General features: G+C 44.9%; 21 non-coding genes across 21 annotated transcripts; all 21 read left to right on the top strand.

The window, feature by feature from the left end:
- Positions 1-303: 303 nt before the first annotated feature.
- LOC141231948 (U2 spliceosomal RNA) lies at positions 304-494 on the top strand. The gene has a single exon (XR_012298217.1). It is a non-coding gene; the product is annotated as a U2 spliceosomal RNA (small nuclear RNA).
- A 1,115-nt stretch (positions 495-1,609) lies between these two features.
- LOC141231947 (U2 spliceosomal RNA) lies at positions 1,610-1,800 on the top strand. The gene has a single exon (XR_012298216.1). It is a non-coding gene; the product is annotated as a U2 spliceosomal RNA (small nuclear RNA).
- A 1,115-nt stretch (positions 1,801-2,915) lies between these two features.
- LOC141231946 (U2 spliceosomal RNA) lies at positions 2,916-3,106 on the top strand. The gene has a single exon (XR_012298215.1). It is a non-coding gene; the product is annotated as a U2 spliceosomal RNA (small nuclear RNA).
- A 1,115-nt stretch (positions 3,107-4,221) lies between these two features.
- LOC141231945 (U2 spliceosomal RNA) lies at positions 4,222-4,412 on the top strand. Its single transcript, XR_012298214.1, has one exon. It is a non-coding gene; the product is annotated as a U2 spliceosomal RNA (small nuclear RNA).
- A 1,115-nt stretch (positions 4,413-5,527) lies between these two features.
- On the top strand, positions 5,528-5,718 carry LOC141231944 (U2 spliceosomal RNA). Its single transcript, XR_012298213.1, has one exon. It is a non-coding gene; the product is annotated as a U2 spliceosomal RNA (small nuclear RNA).
- A 1,115-nt stretch (positions 5,719-6,833) lies between these two features.
- LOC141231941 (U2 spliceosomal RNA) lies at positions 6,834-7,024 on the top strand. The gene has a single exon (XR_012298211.1). It is a non-coding gene; the product is annotated as a U2 spliceosomal RNA (small nuclear RNA).
- A 1,115-nt stretch (positions 7,025-8,139) lies between these two features.
- LOC141231940 (U2 spliceosomal RNA) lies at positions 8,140-8,330 on the top strand. The gene has a single exon (XR_012298210.1). It is a non-coding gene; the product is annotated as a U2 spliceosomal RNA (small nuclear RNA).
- Positions 8,331-9,445: 1,115 nt separating this feature from the next.
- LOC141231939 (U2 spliceosomal RNA) lies at positions 9,446-9,636 on the top strand. Its single transcript, XR_012298209.1, has one exon. It is a non-coding gene; the product is annotated as a U2 spliceosomal RNA (small nuclear RNA).
- Positions 9,637-10,751: 1,115 nt separating this feature from the next.
- Positions 10,752-10,942, top strand: LOC141231938 (U2 spliceosomal RNA). The gene has a single exon (XR_012298208.1). It is a non-coding gene; the product is annotated as a U2 spliceosomal RNA (small nuclear RNA).
- A 1,115-nt stretch (positions 10,943-12,057) lies between these two features.
- Positions 12,058-12,248, top strand: LOC141231971 (U2 spliceosomal RNA). The gene has a single exon (XR_012298240.1). It is a non-coding gene; the product is annotated as a U2 spliceosomal RNA (small nuclear RNA).
- Positions 12,249-13,363: 1,115 nt separating this feature from the next.
- On the top strand, positions 13,364-13,554 carry LOC141231745 (U2 spliceosomal RNA). The gene has a single exon (XR_012298056.1). It is a non-coding gene; the product is annotated as a U2 spliceosomal RNA (small nuclear RNA).
- Positions 13,555-14,669: 1,115 nt separating this feature from the next.
- LOC141231937 (U2 spliceosomal RNA) lies at positions 14,670-14,860 on the top strand. Its single transcript, XR_012298206.1, has one exon. It is a non-coding gene; the product is annotated as a U2 spliceosomal RNA (small nuclear RNA).
- A 1,115-nt stretch (positions 14,861-15,975) lies between these two features.
- LOC141231936 (U2 spliceosomal RNA) lies at positions 15,976-16,166 on the top strand. The gene has a single exon (XR_012298205.1). It is a non-coding gene; the product is annotated as a U2 spliceosomal RNA (small nuclear RNA).
- Positions 16,167-17,281: 1,115 nt separating this feature from the next.
- LOC141231935 (U2 spliceosomal RNA) lies at positions 17,282-17,472 on the top strand. The gene has a single exon (XR_012298204.1). It is a non-coding gene; the product is annotated as a U2 spliceosomal RNA (small nuclear RNA).
- Positions 17,473-18,587: 1,115 nt separating this feature from the next.
- On the top strand, positions 18,588-18,778 carry LOC141231934 (U2 spliceosomal RNA). Its single transcript, XR_012298203.1, has one exon. It is a non-coding gene; the product is annotated as a U2 spliceosomal RNA (small nuclear RNA).
- Positions 18,779-19,893: 1,115 nt separating this feature from the next.
- Positions 19,894-20,084, top strand: LOC141231933 (U2 spliceosomal RNA). Its single transcript, XR_012298202.1, has one exon. It is a non-coding gene; the product is annotated as a U2 spliceosomal RNA (small nuclear RNA).
- Positions 20,085-21,199: 1,115 nt separating this feature from the next.
- Positions 21,200-21,390, top strand: LOC141231931 (U2 spliceosomal RNA). The gene has a single exon (XR_012298201.1). It is a non-coding gene; the product is annotated as a U2 spliceosomal RNA (small nuclear RNA).
- A 1,115-nt stretch (positions 21,391-22,505) lies between these two features.
- LOC141231929 (U2 spliceosomal RNA) lies at positions 22,506-22,696 on the top strand. The gene has a single exon (XR_012298199.1). It is a non-coding gene; the product is annotated as a U2 spliceosomal RNA (small nuclear RNA).
- Positions 22,697-23,811: 1,115 nt separating this feature from the next.
- On the top strand, positions 23,812-24,002 carry LOC141231928 (U2 spliceosomal RNA). The gene has a single exon (XR_012298198.1). It is a non-coding gene; the product is annotated as a U2 spliceosomal RNA (small nuclear RNA).
- A 1,115-nt stretch (positions 24,003-25,117) lies between these two features.
- On the top strand, positions 25,118-25,308 carry LOC141231721 (U2 spliceosomal RNA). Its single transcript, XR_012298032.1, has one exon. It is a non-coding gene; the product is annotated as a U2 spliceosomal RNA (small nuclear RNA).
- Positions 25,309-26,423: 1,115 nt separating this feature from the next.
- Positions 26,424-26,614, top strand: LOC141231927 (U2 spliceosomal RNA). Its single transcript, XR_012298197.1, has one exon. It is a non-coding gene; the product is annotated as a U2 spliceosomal RNA (small nuclear RNA).
- The last annotated feature ends 422 nt before the right edge of the window (positions 26,615-27,036 follow it).

The raw sequence follows: 27,036 nt of genomic DNA, 5'->3' as shown, positions 1-27,036 counted from the left end.
CCTCCTGCTAAGGGTAGACAGCTGCTCGTTCCACCCCACCCCCCGCCTTAATTGGTTCTCCTCCCTTCCAACGGTGTTGAGGCGGGTGGGAACAGCAGGGGGTGAAGGTGCTGTGTTTAAAGAGGTGGAGTTATGCAGATCTAAAACGCGTGGATTGCAGCAGCAGCAAGCCGAAAAGTGCAGGCATGTAAGGGATCTAGAGGTTGACAACATGTCTTCTTAACGGGAGTCCAGGAGCTCATCTCCACAAATGGACTTTTCAGGATCCTTGGGTGGCTCCGTAGTTTGAAACCAATTCTGGTTATCGCTTCTCGGCCTTTTGGCTAAGATCAAGTGTAGTATCTGTTCTTATCAGTTTAATATCTGATACGTCCCCTATCTGGGGACCATATATTAAATGGATTTTTAGAACAGGGAGATGGAAAAAGAGCTTGCTCTGTCCACTCCACGCATTGACCTGGTATTGCAGTATCTCCAGGACCGGTGCACCCCTTCTTTAATGCAGTTTCTAAAATCAGAAAGAATTGAATTCAATGTTTTTTGTTCATTTTGCTTGTTTGTCGGATTTTGGGATGGACTCTTTGGCTTTGCTTTTCTTCTCCTCATTGGATTTTTCATGTTCAAAGTTGCAGAAGCCAGATTACAAGCTCATTTTGGTTCAACTTCAGCAACTGTGCATTGCATTGCCATGTAATGTGATGCAATGCTATCTTTCTAGCTCTCCCTTTTTACTTCCTTTTGGATAAACAGACATATTAGGCAAGCATTTTGGAGCTTTCACCTAAATAACTACAGGTGGTGAGATAAGCTGCACAATATAATTGACCTTTCAGTATATTGTTGCACACACACCATCTATTTAGCAAATGCCCTTGTTATCAACAGCAGCCTTTTAAACTCACCTGAGCTAACAGGTATGTGCGCTGGTTACTCTGCTGCGCTTAAAATTTCTTTTTTGGTTTGCTACAATGCCTTTTCTGAAACGTTGTCTCCTTCTGCTGGAACACTGACTTCTTTCATTTAATGCCTGCAGACTATAAAAGAGAACCCAACCCAAAAAGTTTGGTTGATTAGTCTGTGGCATTCTGTTAAACTGTTGCTTATGGCGGTCTCTGTGAGCTTCTCAGCGACATTCAGCCAGCCAGGTATCCTGCCTGCAGTAGACGGAATGTGGCAATGGAACGCTGGCTGCGCGTGTCATAATAGGCTCTGAGCCTTTATATACCTGTGCACAGCAGCAGCCACCTTCAGTCTGCTGCTGGACAGCCAGCAGCAGCAGCAGCAGGAGAGGTATGTAATCAGGAGCCCTCCTGCTAAGGGTAGACAGCTGCTCGTTCCACCCCACCCCCCGCCTTAATTGGTTCTCCTCCCTTCCAACGGTGTTGAGGCGGGTGGGAACAGCAGGGGGTGAAGGTGCTGTGTTTAAAGAGGTGGAGTTATGCAGATCTAAAACGCGTGGATTGCAGCAGCAGCAAGCCGAAAAGTGCAGGCATGTAAGGGATCTAGAGGTTGACAACATGTCTTCTTAACGGGAGTCCAGGAGCTCATCTCCACAAATGGACTTTTCAGGATCCTTGGGTGGCTCCGTAGTTTGAAACCAATTCTGGTTATCGCTTCTCGGCCTTTTGGCTAAGATCAAGTGTAGTATCTGTTCTTATCAGTTTAATATCTGATACGTCCCCTATCTGGGGACCATATATTAAATGGATTTTTAGAACAGGGAGATGGAAAAAGAGCTTGCTCTGTCCACTCCACGCATTGACCTGGTATTGCAGTATCTCCAGGACCGGTGCACCCCTTCTTTAATGCAGTTTCTAAAATCAGAAAGAATTGAATTCAATGTTTTTTGTTCATTTTGCTTGTTTGTCGGATTTTGGGATGGACTCTTTGGCTTTGCTTTTCTTCTCCTCATTGGATTTTTCATGTTCAAAGTTGCAGAAGCCAGATTACAAGCTCATTTTGGTTCAACTTCAGCAACTGTGCATTGCATTGCCATGTAATGTGATGCAATGCTATCTTTCTAGCTCTCCCTTTTTACTTCCTTTTGGATAAACAGACATATTAGGCAAGCATTTTGGAGCTTTCACCTAAATAACTACAGGTGGTGAGATAAGCTGCACAATATAATTGACCTTTCAGTATATTGTTGCACACACACCATCTATTTAGCAAATGCCCTTGTTATCAACAGCAGCCTTTTAAACTCACCTGAGCTAACAGGTATGTGCGCTGGTTACTCTGCTGCGCTTAAAATTTCTTTTTTGGTTTGCTACAATGCCTTTTCTGAAACGTTGTCTCCTTCTGCTGGAACACTGACTTCTTTCATTTAATGCCTGCAGACTATAAAAGAGAACCCAACCCAAAAAGTTTGGTTGATTAGTCTGTGGCATTCTGTTAAACTGTTGCTTATGGCGGTCTCTGTGAGCTTCTCAGCGACATTCAGCCAGCCAGGTATCCTGCCTGCAGTAGATGGAATGTGGCAATGGAACGCTGGCTGCGCGTGTCATAATAGGCTCTGAGCCTTTATATACCTGTGCACAGCAGCAGCCACCTTCAGTCTGCTGCTGGACAGCCAGCAGCAGCAGCAGCAGGAGAGGTATGTAATCAGGAGCCCTCCTGCTAAGGGTAGACAGCTGCTCGTTCCACCCCACCCCCCGCCTTAATTGGTTCTCCTCCCTTCCAACGGTGTTGAGGCGGGTGGGAACAGCAGGGGGTGAAGGTGCTGTGTTTAAAGAGGTGGAGTTATGCAGATCTAAAACGCGTGGATTGCAGCAGCAGCAAGCCGAAAAGTGCAGGCATGTAAGGGATCTAGAGGTTGACAACATGTCTTCTTAACGGGAGTCCAGGAGCTCATCTCCACAAATGGACTTTTCAGGATCCTTGGGTGGCTCCGTAGTTTGAAACCAATTCTGGTTATCGCTTCTCGGCCTTTTGGCTAAGATCAAGTGTAGTATCTGTTCTTATCAGTTTAATATCTGATACGTCCCCTATCTGGGGACCATATATTAAATGGATTTTTAGAACAGGGAGATGGAAAAAGAGCTTGCTCTGTCCACTCCACGCATTGACCTGGTATTGCAGTATCTCCAGGACCGGTGCACCCCTTCTTTAATGCAGTTTCTAAAATCAGAAAGAATTGAATTCAATGTTTTTTGTTCATTTTGCTTGTTTGTCGGATTTTGGGATGGACTCTTTGGCTTTGCTTTTCTTCTCCTCATTGGATTTTTCATGTTCAAAGTTGCAGAAGCCAGATTACAAGCTCATTTTGGTTCAACTTCAGCAACTGTGCATTGCATTGCCATGTAATGTGATGCAATGCTATCTTTCTAGCTCTCCCTTTTTACTTCCTTTTGGATAAACAGACATATTAGGCAAGCATTTTGGAGCTTTCACCTAAATAACTACAGGTGGTGAGATAAGCTGCACAATATAATTGACCTTTCAGTATATTGTTGCACACACACCATCTATTTAGCAAATGCCCTTGTTATCAACAGCAGCCTTTTAAACTCACCTGAGCTAACAGGTATGTGCGCTGGTTACTCTGCTGCGCTTAAAATTTCTTTTTTGGTTTGCTACAATGCCTTTTCTGAAACGTTGTCTCCTTCTGCTGGAACACTGACTTCTTTCATTTAATGCCTGCAGACTATAAAAGAGAACCCAACCCAAAAAGTTTGGTTGATTAGTCTGTGGCATTCTGTTAAACTGTTGCTTATGGCGGTCTCTGTGAGCTTCTCAGCGACATTCAGCCAGCCAGGTATCCTGCCTGCAGTAGATGGAATGTGGCAATGGAACGCTGGCTGCGCGTGTCATAATAGGCTCTGAGCCTTTATATACCTGTGCACAGCAGCAGCCACCTTCAGTCTGCTGCTGGACAGCCAGCAGCAGCAGCAGCAGGAGAGGTATGTAATCAGGAGCCCTCCTGCTAAGGGTAGACAGCTGCTCGTTCCACCCCACCCCCCGCCTTAATTGGTTCTCCTCCCTTCCAACGGTGTTGAGGCGGGTGGGAACAGCAGGGGGTGAAGGTGCTGTGTTTAAAGAGGTGGAGTTATGCAGATCTAAAACGCGTGGATTGCAGCAGCAGCAAGCCGAAAAGTGCAGGCATGTAAGGGATCTAGAGGTTGACAACATGTCTTCTTAACGGGAGTCCAGGAGCTCATCTCCACAAATGGACTTTTCAGGATCCTTGGGTGGCTCCGTAGTTTGAAACCAATTCTGGTTATCGCTTCTCGGCCTTTTGGCTAAGATCAAGTGTAGTATCTGTTCTTATCAGTTTAATATCTGATACGTCCCCTATCTGGGGACCATATATTAAATGGATTTTTAGAACAGGGAGATGGAAAAAGAGCTTGCTCTGTCCACTCCACGCATTGACCTGGTATTGCAGTATCTCCAGGACCGGTGCACCCCTTCTTTAATGCAGTTTCTAAAATCAGAAAGAATTGAATTCAATGTTTTTTGTTCATTTTGCTTGTTTGTCGGATTTTGGGATGGACTCTTTGGCTTTGCTTTTCTTCTCCTCATTGGATTTTTCATGTTCAAAGTTGCAGAAGCCAGATTACAAGCTCATTTTGGTTCAACTTCAGCAACTGTGCATTGCATTGCCATGTAATGTGATGCAATGCTATCTTTCTAGCTCTCCCTTTTTACTTCCTTTTGGATAAACAGACATATTAGGCAAGCATTTTGGAGCTTTCACCTAAATAACTACAGGTGGTGAGATAAGCTGCACAATATAATTGACCTTTCAGTATATTGTTGCACACACACCATCTATTTAGCAAATGCCCTTGTTATCAACAGCAGCCTTTTAAACTCACCTGAGCTAACAGGTATGTGCGCTGGTTACTCTGCTGCGCTTAAAATTTCTTTTTTGGTTTGCTACAATGCCTTTTCTGAAACGTTGTCTCCTTCTGCTGGAACACTGACTTCTTTCATTTAATGCCTGCAGACTATAAAAGAGAACCCAACCCAAAAAGTTTGGTTGATTAGTCTGTGGCATTCTGTTAAACTGTTGCTTATGGCGGTCTCTGTGAGCTTCTCAGCGACATTCAGCCAGCCAGGTATCCTGCCTGCAGTAGATGGAATGTGGCAATGGAACGCTGGCTGCGCGTGTCATAATAGGCTCTGAGCCTTTATATACCTGTGCACAGCAGCAGCCACCTTCAGTCTGCTGCTGGACAGCCAGCAGCAGCAGCAGCAGGAGAGGTATGTAATCAGGAGCCCTCCTGCTAAGGGTAGACAGCTGCTCGTTCCACCCCACCCCCCGCCTTAATTGGTTCTCCTCCCTTCCAACGGTGTTGAGGCGGGTGGGAACAGCAGGGGGTGAAGGTGCTGTGTTTAAAGAGGTGGAGTTATGCAGATCTAAAACGCGTGGATTGCAGCAGCAGCAAGCCGAAAAGTGCAGGCATGTAAGGGATCTAGAGGTTGACAACATGTCTTCTTAACGGGAGTCCAGGAGCTCATCTCCACAAATGGACTTTTCAGGATCCTTGGGTGGCTCCGTAGTTTGAAACCAATTCTGGTTATCGCTTCTCGGCCTTTTGGCTAAGATCAAGTGTAGTATCTGTTCTTATCAGTTTAATATCTGATACGTCCCCTATCTGGGGACCATATATTAAATGGATTTTTAGAACAGGGAGATGGAAAAAGAGCTTGCTCTGTCCACTCCACGCATTGACCTGGTATTGCAGTATCTCCAGGACCGGTGCACCCCTTCTTTAATGCAGTTTCTAAAATCAGAAAGAATTGAATTCAATGTTTTTTGTTCATTTTGCTTGTTTGTCGGATTTTGGGATGGACTCTTTGGCTTTGCTTTTCTTCTCCTCATTGGATTTTTCATGTTCAAAGTTGCAGAAGCCAGATTACAAGCTCATTTTGGTTCAACTTCAGCAACTGTGCATTGCATTGCCATGTAATGTGATGCAATGCTATCTTTCTAGCTCTCCCTTTTTACTTCCTTTTGGATAAACAGACATATTAGGCAAGCATTTTGGAGCTTTCACCTAAATAACTACAGGTGGTGAGATAAGCTGCACAATATAATTGACCTTTCAGTATATTGTTGCACACACACCATCTATTTAGCAAATGCCCTTGTTATCAACAGCAGCCTTTTAAACTCACCTGAGCTAACAGGTATGTGCGCTGGTTACTCTGCTGCGCTTAAAATTTCTTTTTTGGTTTGCTACAATGCCTTTTCTGAAACGTTGTCTCCTTCTGCTGGAACACTGACTTCTTTCATTTAATGCCTGCAGACTATAAAAGAGAACCCAACCCAAAAAGTTTGGTTGATTAGTCTGTGGCATTCTGTTAAACTGTTGCTTATGGCGGTCTCTGTGAGCTTCTCAGCGACATTCAGCCAGCCAGGTATCCTGCCTGCAGTAGATGGAATGTGGCAATGGAACGCTGGCTGCGCGTGTCATAATAGGCTCTGAGCCTTTATATACCTGTGCACAGCAGCAGCCACCTTCAGTCTGCTGCTGGACAGCCAGCAGCAGCAGCAGCAGGAGAGGTATGTAATCAGGAGCCCTCCTGCTAAGGGTAGACAGCTGCTCGTTCCACCCCACCCCCCGCCTTAATTGGTTCTCCTCCCTTCCAACGGTGTTGAGGCGGGTGGGAACAGCAGGGGGTGAAGGTGCTGTGTTTAAAGAGGTGGAGTTATGCAGATCTAAAACGCGTGGATTGCAGCAGCAGCAAGCCGAAAAGTGCAGGCATGTAAGGGATCTAGAGGTTGACAACATGTCTTCTTAACGGGAGTCCAGGAGCTCATCTCCACAAATGGACTTTTCAGGATCCTTGGGTGGCTCCGTAGTTTGAAACCAATTCTGGTTATCGCTTCTCGGCCTTTTGGCTAAGATCAAGTGTAGTATCTGTTCTTATCAGTTTAATATCTGATACGTCCCCTATCTGGGGACCATATATTAAATGGATTTTTAGAACAGGGAGATGGAAAAAGAGCTTGCTCTGTCCACTCCACGCATTGACCTGGTATTGCAGTATCTCCAGGACCGGTGCACCCCTTCTTTAATGCAGTTTCTAAAATCAGAAAGAATTGAATTCAATGTTTTTTGTTCATTTTGCTTGTTTGTCGGATTTTGGGATGGACTCTTTGACTTTGCTTTTCTTCTCCTCATTGGATTTTTCATGTTCAAAGTTGCAGAAGCCAGATTACAAGCTCATTTTGGTTCAACTTCAGCAACTGTGCATTGCATTGCCATGTAATGTGATGCAATGCTATCTTTCTAGCTCTCCCTTTTTACTTCCTTTTGGATAAACAGACATATTAGGCAAGCATTTTGGAGCTTTCACCTAAATAACTACAGGTGGTGAGATAAGCTGCACAATATAATTGACCTTTCAGTATATTGTTGCACACACACCATCTATTTAGCAAATGCCCTTGTTATCAACAGCAGCCTTTTAAACTCACCTGAGCTAACAGGTATGTGCGCTGGTTACTCTGCTGCGCTTAAAATTTCTTTTTTGGTTTGCTACAATGCCTTTTCTGAAACGTTGTCTCCTTCTGCTGGAACACTGACTTCTTTCATTTAAGGCCTGCAGACTATAAAAGAGAACCCAACCCAAAAAGTTTGGTTGATTAGTCTGTGGCATTCTGTTAAACTGTTGCTTATGGCGGTCTCTGTGAGCTTCTCAGCGACATTCAGCCAGCCAGGTATCCTGCCTGCAGTAGATGGAATGTGGCAATGGAACGCTGGCTGCGCGTGTCATAATAGGCTCTGAGCCTTTATATACCTGTGCACAGCAGCAGCCACCTTCAGTCTGCTGCTGGACAGCCAGCAGCAGCAGCAGCAGGAGAGGTATGTAATCAGGAGCCCTCCTGCTAAGGGTAGACAGCTGCTCGTTCCACCCCACCCCCCGCCTTAATTGGTTCTCCTCCCTTCCAACGGTGTTGAGGCGGGTGGGAACAGCAGGGGGTGAAGGTGCTGTGTTTAAAGAGGTGGAGTTATGCAGATCTAAAACGCGTGGATTGCAGCAGCAGCAAGCCGAAAAGTGCAGGCATGTAAGGGATCTAGAGGTTGACAACATGTCTTCTTAACGGGAGTCCAGGAGCTCATCTCCACAAATGGACTTTTCAGGATCCTTGGGTGGCTCCGTAGTTTGAAACCAATTCTGGTTATCGCTTCTCGGCCTTTTGGCTAAGATCAAGTGTAGTATCTGTTCTTATCAGTTTAATATCTGATACGTCCCCTATCTGGGGACCATATATTAAATGGATTTTTAGAACAGGGAGATGGAAAAAGAGCTTGCTCTGTCCACTCCACGCATTGACCTGGTATTGCAGTATCTCCAGGACCGGTGCACCCCTTCTTTAATGCAGTTTCTAAAATCAGAAAGAATTGAATTCAATGTTTTTTGTTCATTTTGCTTGTTTGTCGGATTTTGGGATGGACTCTTTGGCTTTGCTTTTCTTCTCCTCATTGGATTTTTCATGTTCAAAGTTGCAGAAGCCAGATTACAAGCTCATTTTGGTTCAACTTCAGCAACTGTGCATTGCATTGCCATGTAATGTGATGCAATGCTATCTTTCTAGCTCTCCCTTTTTACTTCCTTTTGGATAAACAGACATATTAGGCAAGCATTTTGGAGCTTTCACCTAAATAACTACAGGTGGTGAGATAAGCTGCACAATATAATTGACCTTTCAGTATATTGTTGCACACACACCATCTATTTAGCAAATGCCCTTGTTATCAACAGCAGCCTTTTAAACTCACCTGAGCTAACAGGTATGTGCGCTGGTTACTCTGCTGCGCTTAAAATTTCTTTTTTGGTTTGCTACAATGCCTTTTCTGAAACGTTGTCTCCTTCTGCTGGAACACTGACTTCTTTCATTTAATGCCTGCAGACTATAAAAGAGAACCCAACCCAAAAAGTTTGGTTGATTAGTCTGTGGCATTCTGTTAAACTGTTGCTTATGGCGGTCTCTGTGAGCTTCTCAGCGACATTCAGCCAGCCAGGTATCCTGCCTGCAGTAGATGGAATGTGGCAATGGAACGCTGGCTGCGCGTGTCATAATAGGCTCTGAGCCTTTATATACCTGTGCACAGCAGCAGCCACCTTCAGTCTGCTGCTGGACAGCCAGCAGCAGCAGCAGCAGGAGAGGTATGTAATCAGGAGCCCTCCTGCTAAGGGTAGACAGCTGCTCGTTCCACCCCACCCCCCGCCTTAATTGGTTCTCCTCCCTTCCAACGGTGTTGAGGCGGGTGGGAACAGCAGGGGGTGAAGGTGCTGTGTTTAAAGAGGTGGAGTTATGCAGATCTAAAACGCGTGGATTGCAGCAGCAGCAAGCCGAAAAGTGCAGGCATGTAAGGGATCTAGAGGTTGACAACATGTCTTCTTAACGGGAGTCCAGGAGCTCATCTCCACAAATGGACTTTTCAGGATCCTTGGGTGGCTCCGTAGTTTGAAACCAATTCTGGTTATCGCTTCTCGGCCTTTTGGCTAAGATCAAGTGTAGTATCTGTTCTTATCAGTTTAATATCTGATACGTCCCCTATCTGGGGACCATATATTAAATGGATTTTTAGAACAGGGAGATGGAAAAAGAGCTTGCTCTGTCCACTCCACGCATTGACCTGGTATTGCAGTATCTCCAGGACCGGTGCACCCCTTCTTTAATGCAGTTTCTAAAATCAGAAAGAATTGAATTCAATGTTTTTTGTTCATTTTGCTTGTTTGTCGGATTTTGGGATGGACTCTTTGACTTTGCTTTTCTTCTCCTCATTGGATTTTTCATGTTCAAAGTTGCAGAAGCCAGATTACAAGCTCATTTTGGTTCAACTTCAGCAACTGTGCATTGCATTGCCATGTAATGTGATGCAATGCTATCTTTCTAGCTCTCCCTTTTTACTTCCTTTTGGATAAACAGACATATTAGGCAAGCATTTTGGAGCTTTCACCTAAATAACTACAGGTGGTGAGATAAGCTGCACAATATAATTGACCTTTCAGTATATTGTTGCACACACACCATCTATTTAGCAAATGCCCTTGTTATCAACAGCAGCCTTTTAAACTCACCTGAGCTAACAGGTATGTGCGCTGGTTACTCTGCAGCGCTTAAAATTTCTTTTTTGGTTTGCTACAATGCCTTTTCTGAAACGTTGTCTCCTTCTGCTGGAACACTGACTTCTTTCATTTAAGGCCTGCAGACTATAAAAGAGAACCCAACCCAAAAAGTTTGGTTGATTAGTCTGTGGCATTCTGTTAAACTGTTGCTTATGGCGGTCTCTGTGAGCTTCTCAGCGACATTCAGCCAGCCAGGTATCCTGCCTGCAGTAGATGGAATGTGGCAATGGAACGCTGGCTGCGCGTGTCATAATAGGCTCTGAGCCTTTATATACCTGTGCACAGCAGCAGCCACCTTCAGTCTGCTGCTGGACAGCCAGCAGCAGCAGCAGCAGGAGAGGTATGTAATCAGGAGCCCTCCTGCTAAGGGTAGACAGCTGCTCGTTCCACCCCACCCCCCGCCTTAATTGGTTCTCCTCCCTTCCAACGGTGTTGAGGCGGGTGGGAACAGCAGGGGGTGAAGGTGCTGTGTTTAAAGAGGTGGAGTTATGCAGATCTAAAACGCGTGGATTGCAGCAGCAGCAAGCCGAAAAGTGCAGGCATGTAAGGGATCTAGAGGTTGACAACATGTCTTCTTAACGGGAGTCCAGGAGCTCATCTCCACAAATGGACTTTTCAGGATCCTTGGGTGGCTCCGTAGTTTGAAACCAATTCTGGTTATCGCTTCTCGGCCTTTTGGCTAAGATCAAGTGTAGTATCTGTTCTTATCAGTTTAATATCTGATACGTCCCCTATCTGGGGACCATATATTAAATGGATTTTTAGAACAGGGAGATGGAAAAAGAGCTTGCTCTGTCCACTCCACGCATTGACCTGGTATTGCAGTATCTCCAGGACCGGTGCACCCCTTCTTTAATGCAGTTTCTAAAATCAGAAAGAATTGAATTCAATGTTTTTTGTTCATTTTGCTTGTTTGTCGGATTTTGGGATGGACTCTTTGGCTTTGCTTTTCTTCTCCTCATTGGATTTTTCATGTTCAAAGTTTCAGAAGCCAGATTACAAGCTCATTTTGGTTCAACTTCAGCAACTGTGCATTGCATTGCCATGTAATGTGATGCAATGCTATCTTTCTAGCTCTCCCTTTTTACTTCCTTTTGGATAAACAGACATATTAGGCAAGCATTTTGGAGCTTTCACCTAAATAACTACAGGTGGTGAGATAAGCTGCACAATATAATTGACCTTTCAGTATATTGTTGCACACACACCATCTATTTAGCAAATGCCCTTGTTATCAACAGCAGCCTTTTAAACTCACCTGAGCTAACAGGTATGTGCGCTGGTTACTCTGCTGCGCTTAAAATTTCTTTTTTGGTTTGCTACAATGCCTTTTCTGAAACGTTGTCTCCTTCTGCTGGAACACTGACTTCTTTCATTTAATGCCTGCAGACTATAAAAGAGAACCCAACCCAAAAAGTTTGGTTGATTAGTCTGTGGCATTCTGTTAAACTGTTGCTTATGGCGGTCTCTGTGAGCTTCTCAGCGACATTCAGCCAGCCAGGTATCCTGCCTGCAGTAGATGGAATGTGGCAATGGAACGCTGGCTGCGCGTGTCATAATAGGCTCTGAGCCTTTATATACCTGTGCACAGCAGCAGCCACCTTCAGTCTGCTGCTGGACAGCCAGCAGCAGCAGCAGCAGGAGAGGTATGTAATCAGGAGCCCTCCTGCTAAGGGTAGACAGCTGCTCGTTCCACCCCACCCCCCGCCTTAATTGGTTCTCCTCCCTTCCAACGGTGTTGAGGCGGGTGGGAACAGCAGGGGGTGAAGGTGCTGTGTTTAAAGAGGTGGAGTTATGCAGATCTAAAACGCGTGGATTGCAGCAGCAGCAAGCCGAAAAGTGCAGGCATGTAAGGGATCTAGAGGTTGACAACATGTCTTCTTAACGGGAGTCCAGGAGCTCATCTCCACAAATGGACTTTTCAGGATCCTTGGGTGGCTCCGTAGTTTGAAACCAATTCTGGTTATCGCTTCTCGGCCTTTTGGCTAAGATCAAGTGTAGTATCTGTTCTTATCAGTTTAATATCTGATACGTCCCCTATCTGGGGACCATATATTAAATGGATTTTTAGAACAGGGAGATGGAAAAAGAGCTTGCTCTGTCCACTCCACGCATTGACCTGGTATTGCAGTATCTCCAGGATCGGTGCACCCCTTCTTTAATGCAGTTTCTAAAATCAGAAAGAATTGAATTCAATGTTTTTTGTTCATTTTGCTTGTTTGTCGGATTTTGGGATGGACTCTTTGGCTTTGCTTTTCTTCTCCTCATTGGATTTTTCATGTTCAAAGTTGCAGAAGCCAGATTACAAGCTCATTTTGGTTCAACTTCAGCAACTGTGCATTGCATTGCCATGTAATGTGATGCAATGCTATCTTTCTAGCTCTCCCTTTTTACTTCCTTTTGGATAAACAGACATATTAGGCAAGCATTTTGGAGCTTTCACCTAAATAACTACAGGTGGTGAGATAAGCTGCACAATATAATTGACCTTTCAGTATATTGTTGCACACACACCATCTATTTAGCAAATGCCCTTGTTATCAACAGCAGCCTTTTAAACTCACCTGAGCTAACAGGTATGTGCGCTGGTTACTCTGCTGCGCTTAAAATTTATTTTTTGGTTTGCTACAATGCCTTTTCTGAAACGTTGTCTCCTTCTGCTGGAACACTGACTTCTTTCATTTAATGCCTGCAGACTATAAAAGAGAACCCAACCCAAAAAGTTTGGTTGACTAGTCTGTGGCATTCTGTTAAACTGTTGCTTATGGCGGTCTCTGTGAGCTTCTCAGCGACATTCAGCCAGCCAGGTATCCTGCCTGCAGTAGATGGAATGTGGCAATGGAACGCTGGCTGCGCGTGTCATAATAGGCTCTGAGCCTTTATATACCTGTGCACAGCAGCAGCCACCTTCAGTCTGCTGCTGGACAGCCAGCAGCAGCAGCAGCAGGAGAGGTATGTAATCAGGAGCCCTCCTGCTAAGGGTAGACAGCTGCTCGTTCCACCCCACCCCCCGCCTTAATTGGTTCTCCTCCCTTCCAACGGTGTTGAGGCGGGTGGGAACAGCAGGGGGTGAAGGTGCTGTGTTTAAAGAGGTGGAGTTATGCAGATCTAAAACGCGTGGATTGCAGCAGCAGCAAGCCGAAAAGTGCAGGCATGTAAGGGATCTAGAGGTTGACAACATGTCTTCTTAACGGGAGTCCAGGAGCTCATCTCCACAAATGGACTTTTCAGGATCCTTGGGTGGCTCCGTAGTTTGAAACCAATTCTGGTTATCGCTTCTCGGCCTTTTGGCTAAGATCAAGTGTAGTATCTGTTCTTATCAGTTTAATATCTGATACGTCCCCTATCTGGGGACCATATATTAAATGGATTTTTAGAACAGGGAGATGGAAAAAGAGTTTGCTCTGTCCACTCCACGCATTGACCTGGTATTGCAGTATCTCCAGGACCGGTGCACCCCTTCTTTAATGCAGTTTCTAAAATCAGAAAGAATTGAATTCAATGTTTTTTGTTCATTTTGCTTGTTTGTCGGATTTTGGGATGGACTCTTTGGCTTTGCTTTTCTTCTCCTCATTGGATTTTTCATGTTCAAAGTTGCAGAAGCCAGATTACAAGCTCATTTTGGTTCAACTTCAGCAACTGTGCATTGCATTGCCATGTAATGTGATGCAATGCTATCTTTCTAGCTCTCCCTTTTTACTTCCTTTTGGATAAACAGACATATTAGGCAAGCATTTTGGAGCTTTCACCTAAATAACTACAGGTGGTGAGATAAGCTGCACAATATAATTGACCTTTCAGTATATTGTTGCACACACACCATCTATTTAGCAAATGCCCTTGTTATCAACAGCAGCCTTTTAAACTCACCTGAGCTAACAGGTATGTGCGCTGGTTACTCTGCTGCGCTTAAAATTTCTTTTTTGGTTTGCTACAATGCCTTTTCTGAAACGTTGTCTCCTTCTGCTGGAACACTGACTTCTTTCATTTAATGCCTGCAGACTATAAAAGAGAACCCAACCCAAAAAGTTTGGTTGATTAGTCTGTGGCATTCTGTTAAACTGTTGCTTATGGCGGTCTCTGTGAGCTTCTCAGCGACATTCAGCCAGCCAGGTATCCTGCCTGCAGTAGATGGAATGTGGCAATGGAACGCTGGCTGCGCGTGTCATAATAGGCTCTGAGCCTTTATATACCTGTGCACAGCAGCAGCCACCTTCAGTCTGCTGCTGGACAGCCAGCAGCAGCAGCAGCAGGAGAGGTATGTAATCAGGAGCCCTCCTGCTAAGGGTAGACAGCTGCTCGTTCCACCCCACCCCCCGCCTTAATTGGTTCTCCTCCCTTCCAACGGTGTTGAGGCGGGTGGGAACAGCAGGGGGTGAAGGTGCTGTGTTTAAAGAGGTGGAGTTATGCAGATCTAAAACGCGTGGATTGCAGCAGCAGCAAGCCGAAAAGTGCAGGCATGTAAGGGATCTAGAGGTTGACAACATGTCTTCTTAACGGGAGTCCAGGAGCTCATCTCCACAAATGGACTTTTCAGGATCCTTGGGTGGCTCCGTAGTTTGAAACCAATTCTGGTTATCGCTTCTCGGCCTTTTGGCTAAGATCAAGTGTAGTATCTGTTCTTATCAGTTTAATATCTGATACGTCCCCTATCTGGGGACCATATATTAAATGGATTTTTAGAACAGGGAGATGGAAAAAGAGCTTGCTCTGTCCACTCCACGCATTGACCTGGTATTGCAGTATCTCCAGGACCGGTGCACCCCTTCTTTAATGCAGTTTCTAAATTCAGAAAGAATTGAATTCAATGTTTTTTGTTCATTTTGCTTGTTTGTCGGATTTTGGGATGGACTCTTTGGCTTTGCTTTTCTTCTCCTCATTGGATTTTTCACGTTCAAAGTTGCAGAAGCCAGATTACAAGCTCATTTTGGTTCAACTTCAGCAACTGTGCATTGCATTGCCATGTAATGTGATGCAATGCTATCTTTCTAGCTCTCCCTTTTTACTTCCTTTTGGATAAACAGACATATTAGGCAAGCATTTTGGAGCTTTCACCTAAATAACTACAGGTGGTGAGATAAGCTGCACAATATAATTGACCTTTCAGTATATTGTTGCACACACACCATCTATTTAGCAAATGCCCTTGTTATCAACAGCAGCCTTTTAAACTCACCTGAGCTAACAGGTATGTGCGCTGGTTACTCTGCTGCGCTTAAAATTTCTTTTTTGGTTTGCTACAATGCCTTTTCTGAAACGTTGTCTCCTTCTGCTGGAACACTGACTTCTTTCATTTAATGCCTGCAGACTATAAAAGAGAACCCAACCCAAAAAGTTTGGTTGATTAGTCTGTGGCATTCTGTTAAACTGTTGCTTATGGCGGTCTCTGTGAGCTTCTCAGCGACATTCAGCCAGCCAGGTATCCTGCCTGCAGTAGATGGAATGTGGCAATGGAACGCTGGCTGCGCGTGTCATAATAGGCTCTGAGCCTTTATATACCTGTGCACAGCAGCAGCCACCTTCAGTCTGCTGCTGGACAGCCAGCAGCAGCAGCAGCAGGAGAGGTATGTAATCAGGAGCCCTCCTGCTAAGGGTAGACAGCTGCTCGTTCCACCCCACCCCCCGCCTTAATTGGTTCTCCTCCCTTCCAACGGTGTTGAGGCGGGTGGGAACAGCAGGGGGTGAAGGTGCTGTGTTTAAAGAGGTGGAGTTATGCAGATCTAAAACGCGTGGATTGCAGCAGCAGCAAGCCGAAAAGTGCAGGCATGTAAGGGATCTAGAGGTTGACAACATGTCTTCTTAACGGGAGTCCAGGAGCTCATCTCCACAAATGGACTTTTCAGGATCCTTGGGTGGCTCCGTAGTTTGAAACCAATTCTGGTTATCGCTTCTCGGCCTTTTGGCTAAGATCAAGTGTAGTATCTGTTCTTATCAGTTTAATATCTGATACGTCCCCTATCTGGGGACCATATATTAAATGGATTTTTAGAACAGGGAGATGGAAAAAGAGCTTGCTCTGTCCACTCCACGCATTGACCTGGTATTGCAGTATCTCCAGGACCGGTGCACCCCTTCTTTAATGCAGTTTCTAAAATCAGAAAGAATTGAATTCAATGTTTTTTGTTCATTTTGCTTGTTTGTCGGATTTTGGGATGGACTCTTTGGCTTTGCTTTTCTTCTCCTCATTGGATTTTTCATGTTCAAAGTTGCAGAAGCCAGATTACAAGCTCATTTTGGTTCAACTTCAGCAACTGTGCATTGCATTGCCATGTAATGTGATGCAATGCTATCTTTCTAGCTCTCCCTTTTTACTTCCTTTTGGATAAACAGACATATTAGGCAAGCATTTTGGAGCTTTCACCTAAATAACTACAGGTGGTGAGATAAGCTGCACAATATAATTGACCTTTCAGTATATTGTTGCACACACACCATCTATTTAGCAAATGCCCTTGTTATCAACAGCAGCCTTTTAAACTCACCTGAGCTAACAGGTATGTGCGCTGGTTACTCTGCTGCGCTTAAAATTTCTTTTTTGGTTTGCTACAATGCCTTTTCTGAAACGTTGTCTCCTTCTGCTGGAACACTGACTTCTTTAATTTAATGCCTGCAGACTACAAAAGAGAACCCAACCCAAAAAGTTTGGTTGATTAGTCTGTGGCATTCTGTTAAACTGTTGCTTATGGCGGTCTCTGTGAGCTTCTCAGCGACATTCAGCCAGCCAGGTATCCTGCCTGCAGTAGATGGAATGTGGCAATGGAACGCTGGCTGCGCGTGTCATAATAGGCTCTGAGCCTTTATATACCTGTGCACAGCAGCAGCCACCTTCAGTCTGCTGCTGGACAGCCAGCAGCAGCAGCAGCAGGAGAGGTATGTAATCAGGAGCCCTCCTGCTAAGGGTAGACAGCTGCTCGTTCCACCCCACCCCCCGCCTTAATTGGTTCTCCTCCCTTCCAATGGTGTTGAGGCGGGTGGGAACAGCAGGGGGTGAAGGTGCTGTGTTTAAAGAGGTGGAGTTATGCAGATCTAAAACGCGTGGATTGCAGCAGCAGCAAGCCGAAAAGTGCAGGCATGTAAGGGATCTAGAGGTTGACAACATGTCTTCTTAACGGGAGTCCAGGAGCTCATCTCCACAAATGGACTTTTCAGGATCCTTGGGTGGCTCCGTAGTTTGAAACCAATTCTGGTTATCGCTTCTCGGCCTTTTGGCTAAGATCAAGTGTAGTATCTGTTCTTATCAGTTTAATATCTGATACGTCCCCTATCTGGGGACCATATATTAAATGGATTTTTAGAACAGGGAGATGGAAAAAGAGCTTGCTCTGTCCACTCCACGCATTGACCTGGTATTGCAGTATCTCCAGGACCGGTGCACCCCTTCTTTAATGCAGTTTCTAAAATCAGAAAGAATTGAATTCAATGTTTTTTGTTCATTTTGCTTGTTTGTCGGATTTTGGGATGGACTCTTTGGCTTTGCTTTTCTTCTCCTCATTGGATTTTTCATGTTCAAAGTTGCAGAAGCCAGATTACAAGCTCATTTTGGTTCAACTTCAGCAACTGTGCATTGCATTGCCATGTAATGTGATGCAATGCTATCTTTCTAGCTCTCCCTTTTTACTTCCTTTTGGATAAACAGACATATTAGGCAAGCATTTTGGAGCTTTCACCTAAATAACTACAGGTGGTGAGATAAGCTGCACAATATAATTGACCTTTCAGTATATTGTTGCACACACACCATCTATTTAGCAAATGCCCTTGTTATCAACAGCAGCCTTTTAAACTCACCTGAGCTAACAGGTATGTGCGCTGGTTACTCTGCTGCGCTTAAAATTTCTTTTTTGGTTTGCTACAATGCCTTTTCTGAAACGTTGTCTCCTTCTGCTGGAACACTGACTTCTTTCATTTAATGCCTGCAGACTATAAAAGAGAACCCAACCCAAAAAGTTTGGTTGATTAGTCTGTGGCATTCTGTTAAACTGTTGCTTATGGCGGTCTCTGTGAGCTTCTCAGCGACATTCAGCCAGCCAGGTATCCTGCCTGCAGTAGATGGAATGTGGCAATGGAACGCTGGCTGCGCGTGTCATAATAGGCTCTGAGCCTTTATATACCTGTGCACAGCAGCAGCCACCTTCAGTCTGCTGCTGGACAGCCAGCAGCAGCAGCAGCAGGAGAGGTATGTAATCAGGAGCCCTCCTGCTAAGGGTAGACAGCTGCTCGTTCCACCCCACCCCCCGCCTTAATTGGTTCTCCTCCCTTCCAACGGTGTTGAGGCGGGTGGGAACAGCAGGGGGTGAAGGTGCTGTGTTTAAAGAGGTGGAGTTATGCAGATCTAAAACGCGTGGATTGCAGCAGCAGCAAGCCGAAAAGTGCAGGCATGTAAGGGATCTAGAGGTTGACAACATGTCTTCTTAACGGGAGTCCAGGAGCTCATCTCCACAAATGGACTTTTCAGGATCCTTGGGTGGCTCCGTAGTTTGAAACCAATTCTGGTTATCGCTTCTCGGCCTTTTGGCTAAGATCAAGTGTAGTATCTGTTCTTATCAGTTTAATATCTGATACGTCCCCTATCTGGGGACCATATATTAAATGGATTTTTAGAACAGGGAGATGGAAAAAGAGCTTGCTCTGTCCACTCCACGCATTGACCTGGTATTGCAGTATCTCCAGGACCGGTGCACCCCTTCTTTAATGCAGTTTCTAAAATCAGAAAGAATTGAATTCAATGTTTTTTGTTCATTTTGCTTGTTTGTCGGATTTTGGGATGGACTCTTTGGCTTTGCTTTTCTTCTCCTCATTGGATTTTTCATGTTCAAAGTTGCAGAAGCCAGATTACAAGCTCATTTTGGTTCAACTTCAGCAACTGTGCATTGCATTGCCATGTAATGTGATGCAATGCTATCTTTCTAGCTCTCCCTTTTTACTTCCTTTTGGATAAACAGACATATTAGGCAAGCATTTTGGAGCTTTCACCTAAATAACTACAGGTGGTGAGATAAGCTGCACAATATAATTGACCTTTCAGTATATTGTTGCACACACACCATCTATTTAGCAAATGCCCTTGTTATCAACAGCAGCCTTTTAAACTCACCTGAGCTAACAGGTATGTGCGCTGGTTACTCTGCTGCGCTTAAAATTTCTTTTTTGGTTTGCTACAATGCCTTTTCTGAAACGTTGTCTCCTTCTGCTGGAACACTGACTTCTTTAATTTAATGCCTGCAGACTACAAAAGAGAACCCAACCCAAAAAGTTTGGTTGATTAGTCTGTGGCATTCTGTTAAACTGTTGCTTATGGCGGTCTCTGTGAGCTTCTCAGCGACATTCAGCCAGCCAGGTATCCTGCCTGCAGTAGATGGAATGTGGCAATGGAACGCTGGCTGCGCGTGTCATAATAGGCTCTGAGCCTTTATATACCTGTGCACAGCAGCAGCCACCTTCAGTCTGCTGCTGGACAGCCAGCAGCAGCAGCAGCAGGAGAGGTATGTAATCAGGAGCCCTCCTGCTAAGGGTAGACAGCTGCTCGTTCCACCCCACCCCCCGCCTTAATTGGTTCTCCTCCCTTCCAATGGTGTTGAGGCGGGTGGGAACAGCAGGGGGTGAAGGTGCTGTGTTTAAAGAGGTGGAGTTATGCAGATCTAAAACGCGTGGATTGCAGCAGCAGCAAGCCGAAAAGTGCAGGCATGTAAGGGATCTAGAGGTTGACAACATGTCTTCTTAACGGGAGTCCAGGAGCTCATCTCCACAAATGGACTTTTCAGGATCCTTGGGTGGCTCCGTAGTTTGAAACCAATTCTGGTTATCGCTTCTCGGCCTTTTGGCTAAGATCAAGTGTAGTATCTGTTCTTATCAGTTTAATATCTGATACGTCCCCTATCTGGGGACCATATATTAAATGGATTTTTAGAACAGGGAGATGGAAAAAGAGCTTGCTCTGTCCACTCCACGCATTGACCTGGTATTGCAGTATCTCCAGGACCGGTGCACCCCTTCTTTAATGCAGTTTCTAAAATCAGAAAGAATTGAATTCAATGTTTTTTGTTCATTTTGCTTGTTTGTCGGATTTTGGGATGGACTCTTTGGCTTTGCTTTTCTTCTCCTCATTGGATTTTTCATGTTCAAAGTTGCAGAAGCCAGATTACAAGCTCATTTTGGTTCAACTTCAGCAACTGTGCATTGCATTGCCATGTAATGTGATGCAATGCTATCTTTCTAGCTCTCCCTTTTTACTTCCTTTTGGATAAACAGACATATTAGGCAAGCATTTTGGAGCTTTCACCTAAATAACTACAGGTGGTGAGATAAGCTGCACAATATAATTGACCTTTCAGTATATTGTTGCACACACACCATCTATTTAGCAAATGCCCTTGTTATCAACAGCAGCCTTTTAAACTCACCTGAGCTAACAGGTATGTGCGCTGGTTACTCTGCTGCGCTTAAAATTTCTTTTTTGGTTTGCTACAATGCCTTTTCTGAAACGTTGTCTCCTTCTGCTGGAACACTGACTTCTTTCATTTAATGCCTGCAGACTATAAAAGAGAACCCAACCCAAAAAGTTTGGTTGATTAGTCTGTGGCATTCTGTTAAACTGTTGCTTATGGCGGTCTCTGTGAGCTTCTCAGCGACATTCAGCCAGCCAGGTATCCTGCCTGCAGTAGATGGAATGTGGCAATGGAACGCTGGCTGCGCGTGTCATAATAGGCTCTGAGCCTTTATATACCTGTGCACAGCAGCAGCCACCTTCAGTCTGCTGCTGGACAGCCAGCAGCAGCAGCAGCAGGAGAGGTATGTAATCAGGAGCCCTCCTGCTAAGGGTAGACAGCTGCTCGTTCCACCCCACCCCCCGCCTTAATTGGTTCTCCTCCCTTCCAACGGTGTTGAGGCGGGTGGGAACAGCAGGGGGTGAAGGTGCTGTGTTTAAAGAGGTGGAGTTATGCAGATCTAAAACGCGTGGATTGCAGCAGCAGCAAGCCGAAAAGTGCAGGCATGTAAGGGATCTAGAGGTTGACAACATGTCTTCTTAACGGGAGTCCAGGAGCTCATCTCCACAAATGGACTTTTCAGGATCCTTGGGTGGCTCCGTAGTTTGAAACCAATTCTGGTTATCGCTTCTCGGCCTTTTGGCTAAGATCAAGTGTAGTATCTGTTCTTATCAGTTTAATATCTGATACGTCCCCTATCTGGGGACCATATATTAAATGGATTTTTAGAACAGGGAGATGGAAAAAGAGCTTGCTCTGTCCACTCCACGCATTGACCTGGTATTGCAGTATCTCCAGGACCGGTGCACCCCTTCTTTAATGCAGTTTCTAAAATCAGAAAGAATTGAATTCAATGTTTTTTGTTCATTTTGCTTGTTTGTCGGATTTTGGGATGGACTCTTTGGCTTTGCTTTTCTTCTCCTCATTGGATTTTTCATGTTCAAAGTTGCAGAAGCCAGATTACAAGCTCATTTTGGTTCAACTTCAGCAACTGTGCATTGCATTGCCATGTAATGTGATGCAATGCTATCTTTCTAGCTCTCCCTTTTTACTTCCTTTTGGATAAACAGACATATTAGGCAAGCATTTTGGAGCTTTCACCTAAATAACTACAGGTGGTGAGATAAGCTGCACAATATAATTGACCTTTCAGTATATTGTTGCACACACACCATCTATTTAGCAAATGCCCTTGTTATCAACAGCAGCCTTTTAAACTCACCTGAGCTAACAGGTATGTGCGCTGGTTACTCTGCTGCGCTTAAAATTTCTTTTTTGGTTTGCTACAATGCCTTTTCTGAAACGTTGTCTCCTTCTGCTGGAACACTGACTTCTTTAATTTAATGCCTGCAGACTACAAAAGAGAACCCAACCCAAAAAGTTTGGTTGATTAGTCTGTGGCATTCTGTTAAACTGTTGCTTATGGCGGTCTCTGTGAGCTTCTCAGCGACATTCAGCCAGCCAGGTATCCTGCCTGCAGTAGATGGAATGTGGCAATGGAACGCTGGCTGCGCGTGTCATAATAGGCTCTGAGCCTTTATATACCTGTGCACAGCAGCAGCCACCTTCAGTCTGCTGCTGGACAGCCAGCAGCAGCAGCAGCAGGAGAGGTATGTAATCAGGAGCCCTCCTGCTAAGGGTAGACAGCTGCTCGTTCCACCCCACCCCCCGCCTTAATTGGTTCTCCTCCCTTCCAATGGTGTTGAGGCGGGTGGGAACAGCAGGGGGTGAAGGTGCTGTGTTTAAAGAGGTGGAGTTATGCAGATCTAAAACGCGTGGATTGCAGCAGCAGCAAGCCGAAAAGTGCAGGCATGTAAGGGATCTAGAGGTTGACAACATGTCTTCTTAACGGGAGTCCAGGAGCTCATCTCCACAAATGGACTTTTCAGGATCCTTGGGTGGCTCCGTAGTTTGAAACCAATTCTGGTTATCGCTTCTCGGCCTTTTGGCTAAGATCAAGTGTAGTATCTGTTCTTATCAGTTTAATATCTGATACGTCCCCTATCTGGGGACCATATATTAAATGGATTTTTAGAACAGGGAGATGGAAAAAGAGCTTGCTCTGTCCACTCCACGCATTGACCTGGTATTGCAGTATCTCCAGGACCGGTGCACCCCTTCTTTAATGCAGTTTCTAAAATCAGAAAGAATTGAATTCAATGTTTTTTGTTCATTTTGCTTGTTTGTCGGATTTTGGGATGGACTCTTTGGCTTTGCTTTTCTTCTCCTCATTGGATTTTTCATGTTCAAAGTTGCAGAAGCCAGATTACAAGCTCATTTTGGTTCAACTTCAGCAACTGTGCATTGCATTGCCATGTAATGTGATGCAATGCTATCTTTCTAGCTCTCCCTTTTTACTTCCTTTTGGATAAACAGACATATTAGGCAAGCATTTTGGAGCTTTCACCTAAATAACTACAGGTGGTGAGATAAGCTGCACAATATAATTGACCTTTCAGTATATTGTTGCACACACACCATCTATTTAGCAAATGCCCTTGTTATCAACAGCAGCCTTTTAAACTCACCTGAGCTAACAGGTATGTGCGCTGGTTACTCTGCTGCGCTTAAAATTTCTTTTTTGGTTTGCTACAATGCCTTTTCTGAAACGTTGTCTCCTTCTGCTGGAACACTGACTTCTTTCATTTAATGCCTGCAGACTATAAAAGAGAACCCAACCCAAAAAGTTTGGTTGATTAGTCTGTGGCATTCTGTTAAACTGTTGCTTATGGCGGTCTCTGTGAGCTTCTCAGCGACATTCAGCCAGCCAGGTATCCTGCCTGCAGTAGATGGAATGTGGCAATGGAACGCTGGCTGCGCGTGTCATAATAGGCTCTGAGCCTTTATATACCTGTGCACAGCAGCAGCCACCTTCAGTCTGCTGCTGGACAGCCAGCAGCAGCAGCAGCAGGAGAGGTATGTAATCAGGAGCCCTCCTGCTAAGGGTAGACAGCTGCTCGTTCCACCCCACCCCCCGCCTTAATTGGTTCTCCTCCCTTCCAACGGTGTTGAGGCGGGTGGGAACAGCAGGGGGTGAAGGTGCTGTGTTTAAAGAGGTGGAGTTATGCAGATCTAAAACGCGTGGATTGCAGCAGCAGCAAGCCGAAAAGTGCAGGCATGTAAGGGATCTAGAGGTTGACAACATGTCTTCTTAACGGGAGTCCAGGAGCTCATCTCCACAAATGGACTTTTCAGGATCCTTGGGTGGCTCCGTAGTTTGAAACCAATTCTGGTTATCGCTTCTCGGCCTTTTGGCTAAGATCAAGTGTAGTATCTGTTCTTATCAGTTTAATATCTGATACGTCCCCTATCTGGGGACCATATATTAAATGGATTTTTAGAACAGGGAGATGGAAAAAGAGCTTGCTCTGTCCACTCCACGCATTGACCTGGTATTGCAGTATCTCCAGGACCGGTGCACCCCTTCTTTAATGCAGTTTCTAAAATCAGAAAGAATTGAATTCAATGTTTTTTGTTCATTTTGCTTGTTTGTCGGATTTTGGGATGGACTCTTTGGCTTTGCTTTTCTTCTCCTCATTGGATTTTTCATGTTCAAAGTTGCAGAAGCCAGATTACAAGCTCATTTTGGTTCAACTTCAGCAACTGTGCATTGCATTGCCATCTAATGTGATGCAATGCTATCTTTCTAGCTCTCCCTTTTTACTTCCTTTTGGATAAACAGACATATTAGGCAAGCATTTTGGAGCTTTCACCTAAATAACTACAGGTGGTGAGATAAGCTGCACAATATAATTGACCTTTCAGTATATTGTTGCACACACACCATCTATTTAGCAAATGCCCTTGTTATCAACAGCAGCCTTTTAAACTCACCTGAGCTAACAGGTATGTGCGCTGGTTACTCTGCTGCGCTTAAAATTTCTTTTTTGGTTTGCTACAATGCCTTTTCTGAAACGTTGTCTCCTTCTGCTGGAACACTGACTTCTTTCATTTAATGCCTGCAGACTATAAAAGAGAACCCAACCCAAAAAGTTTGGTTGATTAGTCTGTGGCATTCTGTTAAACTGTTGCTTATGGCGGTCTCTGTGAGCTTCTCAGCGACATTCAGCCAGCCAGGTATCCTGCCTGCAGTAGATGGAATGTGGCAATGGAACGCTGGCTGCGCGTGTCATAATAGGCTCTGAGCCTTTATATACCTGTGCACAGCAGCAGCCACCTTCAGTCTGCTGCTGGACAGCCAGCAGCAGCAGCAGCAGGAGAGGTATGTAATCAGGAGCCCTCCTGCTAAGGGTAGACAGCTGCTCGTTCCACCCCACCCCCCGCCTTAATTGGTTCTCCTCCCTTCCAACGGTGTTGAGGCGGGTGGGAACAGCAGGGGGTGAAGGTGCTGTGTTTAAAGAGGTGGAGTTATGCAGATCTAAAACGCGTGGATTGCAGCAGCAGCAAGCCGAAAAGTGCAGGCATGTAAGGGATCTAGAGGTTGACAACATGTCTTCTTAACGGGAGTCCAGGAGCTCATCTCCACAAATGGACTTTTCAGGATCCTTGGGTGGCTCCGTAGTTTGAAACCAATTCTGGTTATCGCTTCTCGGCCTTTTGGCTAAGATCAAGTGTAGTATCTGTTCTTATCAGTCTAATATCTGATACGTCCCCTATCTGGGGACCATATATTAAATGGATTTTTAGAACAGGGAGATGGAAAAAGAGCTTGCTCTGTCCACTCCACGCATTGACCTGGTATTGCAGTATCTCCAGGACCGGTGCACCCCTTCTTTAATGCAGTTTCTAAAATCAGAAAGAATTGAATTCAATGTTTTTTGTTCATTTTGCTTGTTTGTCGGATTTTGGGATGGACTCTTTGGCTTTGCTTTTCTTCTCCTCATTGGATTTTTCATGTTCAAAGTTGCAGAAGCCAGATTACAAGCTCATTTTGGTTCAACTTCAGCAACTGTGCATTGCATTGCCATGTAATGTGATGCAATGCTATCTTTCTAGCTCTCCCTTTTTACTTCCTTTTGGATAAACAGACATATTAGGCAAGCATTTTGGAGCTTTCACCTAAATAACTACAGGTGGTGAGATAAGCTGCACAATATAATTGACCTTTCAGTATATTGTTGCACACACACCATCTATTTAGCAAATGCCCTTGTTATCAACAGCAGCCTTTTAAACTCACCTGAGCTAACAGGTATGTGCGCTGGTTACTCTGCTGCGCTTAAAATTTCTTTTTTGGTTTGCTACAATGCCTTTTCTGAAACGTTGTCTCCTTCTGCTGGAACACTGACTTCTTTCATTTAATGCCTGCAGACTATAAAAGAGAACCCAACCCAAAAAGTTTGGTTGATTAGTCTGTGGCATTCTGTTAAACTGTTGCTTATGGCGGTCTCTGTGAGCTTCTCAGCGACATTCAGCCAGCCAGGTATCCTGCCTGCAGTAGATGGAATGTGGCAATGGAACGCTGGCTGCGCGTGTCATAATAGGCTCTGAGCCTTTATATACCTGTGCACAGCAGCAGCCACCTTCAGTCTGCTGCTGGACAGCCAGCAGCAGCAGCAGCAGGAGAGGTATGTAATCAGGAGCCCTCCTGCTAAGGGTAGACAGCTGCTCGTTCCACCCCACCCCCCGCCTTAATTGGTTCTCCTCCCTTCCAACGGTGTTGAGGCGGGTGGGAACAGCAGGGGGTGAAGGTGCTGTGTTTAAAGAGGTGGAGTTATGCAGATCTAAAACGCGTGGATTGCAGCAGCAGCAAGCCGAAAAGTGCAGGCATGTAAGGGATCTAGAGGTTGACAACATGTCTTCTTAACGGGAGTCCAGGAGCTCATCTCCACAAATGGACTTTTCAGGATCCTTGGGTGGCTCCGTAGTTTGAAACCAATTCTGGTTATCGCTTCTCGGCCTTTTGGCTAAGATCAAGTGTAGTATCTGTTCTTATCAGTTTAATATCTGATACGTCCCCTATCTGGGGACCATATATTAAATGGATTTTTAGAACAGGGAGATGGAAAAAGAGCTTGCTCTGTCCACTCCACGCATTGACCTGGTATTGCAGTATCTCCAGGACCGGTGCACCCCTTCTTTAATGCAGTTTCTAAAATCAGAAAGAATTGAATTCAATGTTTTTTGTTCATTTTGCTTGTTTGTCGGATTTTGGGATGGACTCTTTGGCTTTGCTTTTCTTCTCCTCATTGGATTTTTCATGTTCAAAGTTGCAGAAGCCAGATTACAAGCTCATTTTGGTTCAACTTCAGCAACTGTGCATTGCATTGCCATGTAATGTGATGCAATGCTATCTTTCTAGCTCTCCCTTTTTACTTCCTTTTGGATAAACAGACATATTAGGCAAGCATTTTGGAGCTTTCACCTAAATAACTACAGGTGGTGAGATAAGCTGCACAATATAATTGACCTTTCAGTATATTGTTGCACACACACCATCTATTTAGCAAATGCCCTTGTTATCAACAGCAGCCTTTTAAACTCACCTGAGCTAACAGGT

The sequence above is a fragment of the Phyllobates terribilis genome, unplaced genomic scaffold (assembly GCF_046119375.1).
Source record: "Phyllobates terribilis strain yellow unplaced genomic scaffold, ASM4611937v1 Scaffold_538__1_contigs__length_1162401, whole genome shotgun sequence".
Classification (NCBI taxonomy): domain Eukaryota; kingdom Metazoa; phylum Chordata; class Amphibia; order Anura; family Dendrobatidae; genus Phyllobates; species Phyllobates terribilis.
The sequence above is the reverse complement of the archived record's forward strand: the minus strand, read 5'-3'. Positions and strand labels throughout refer to the sequence as shown.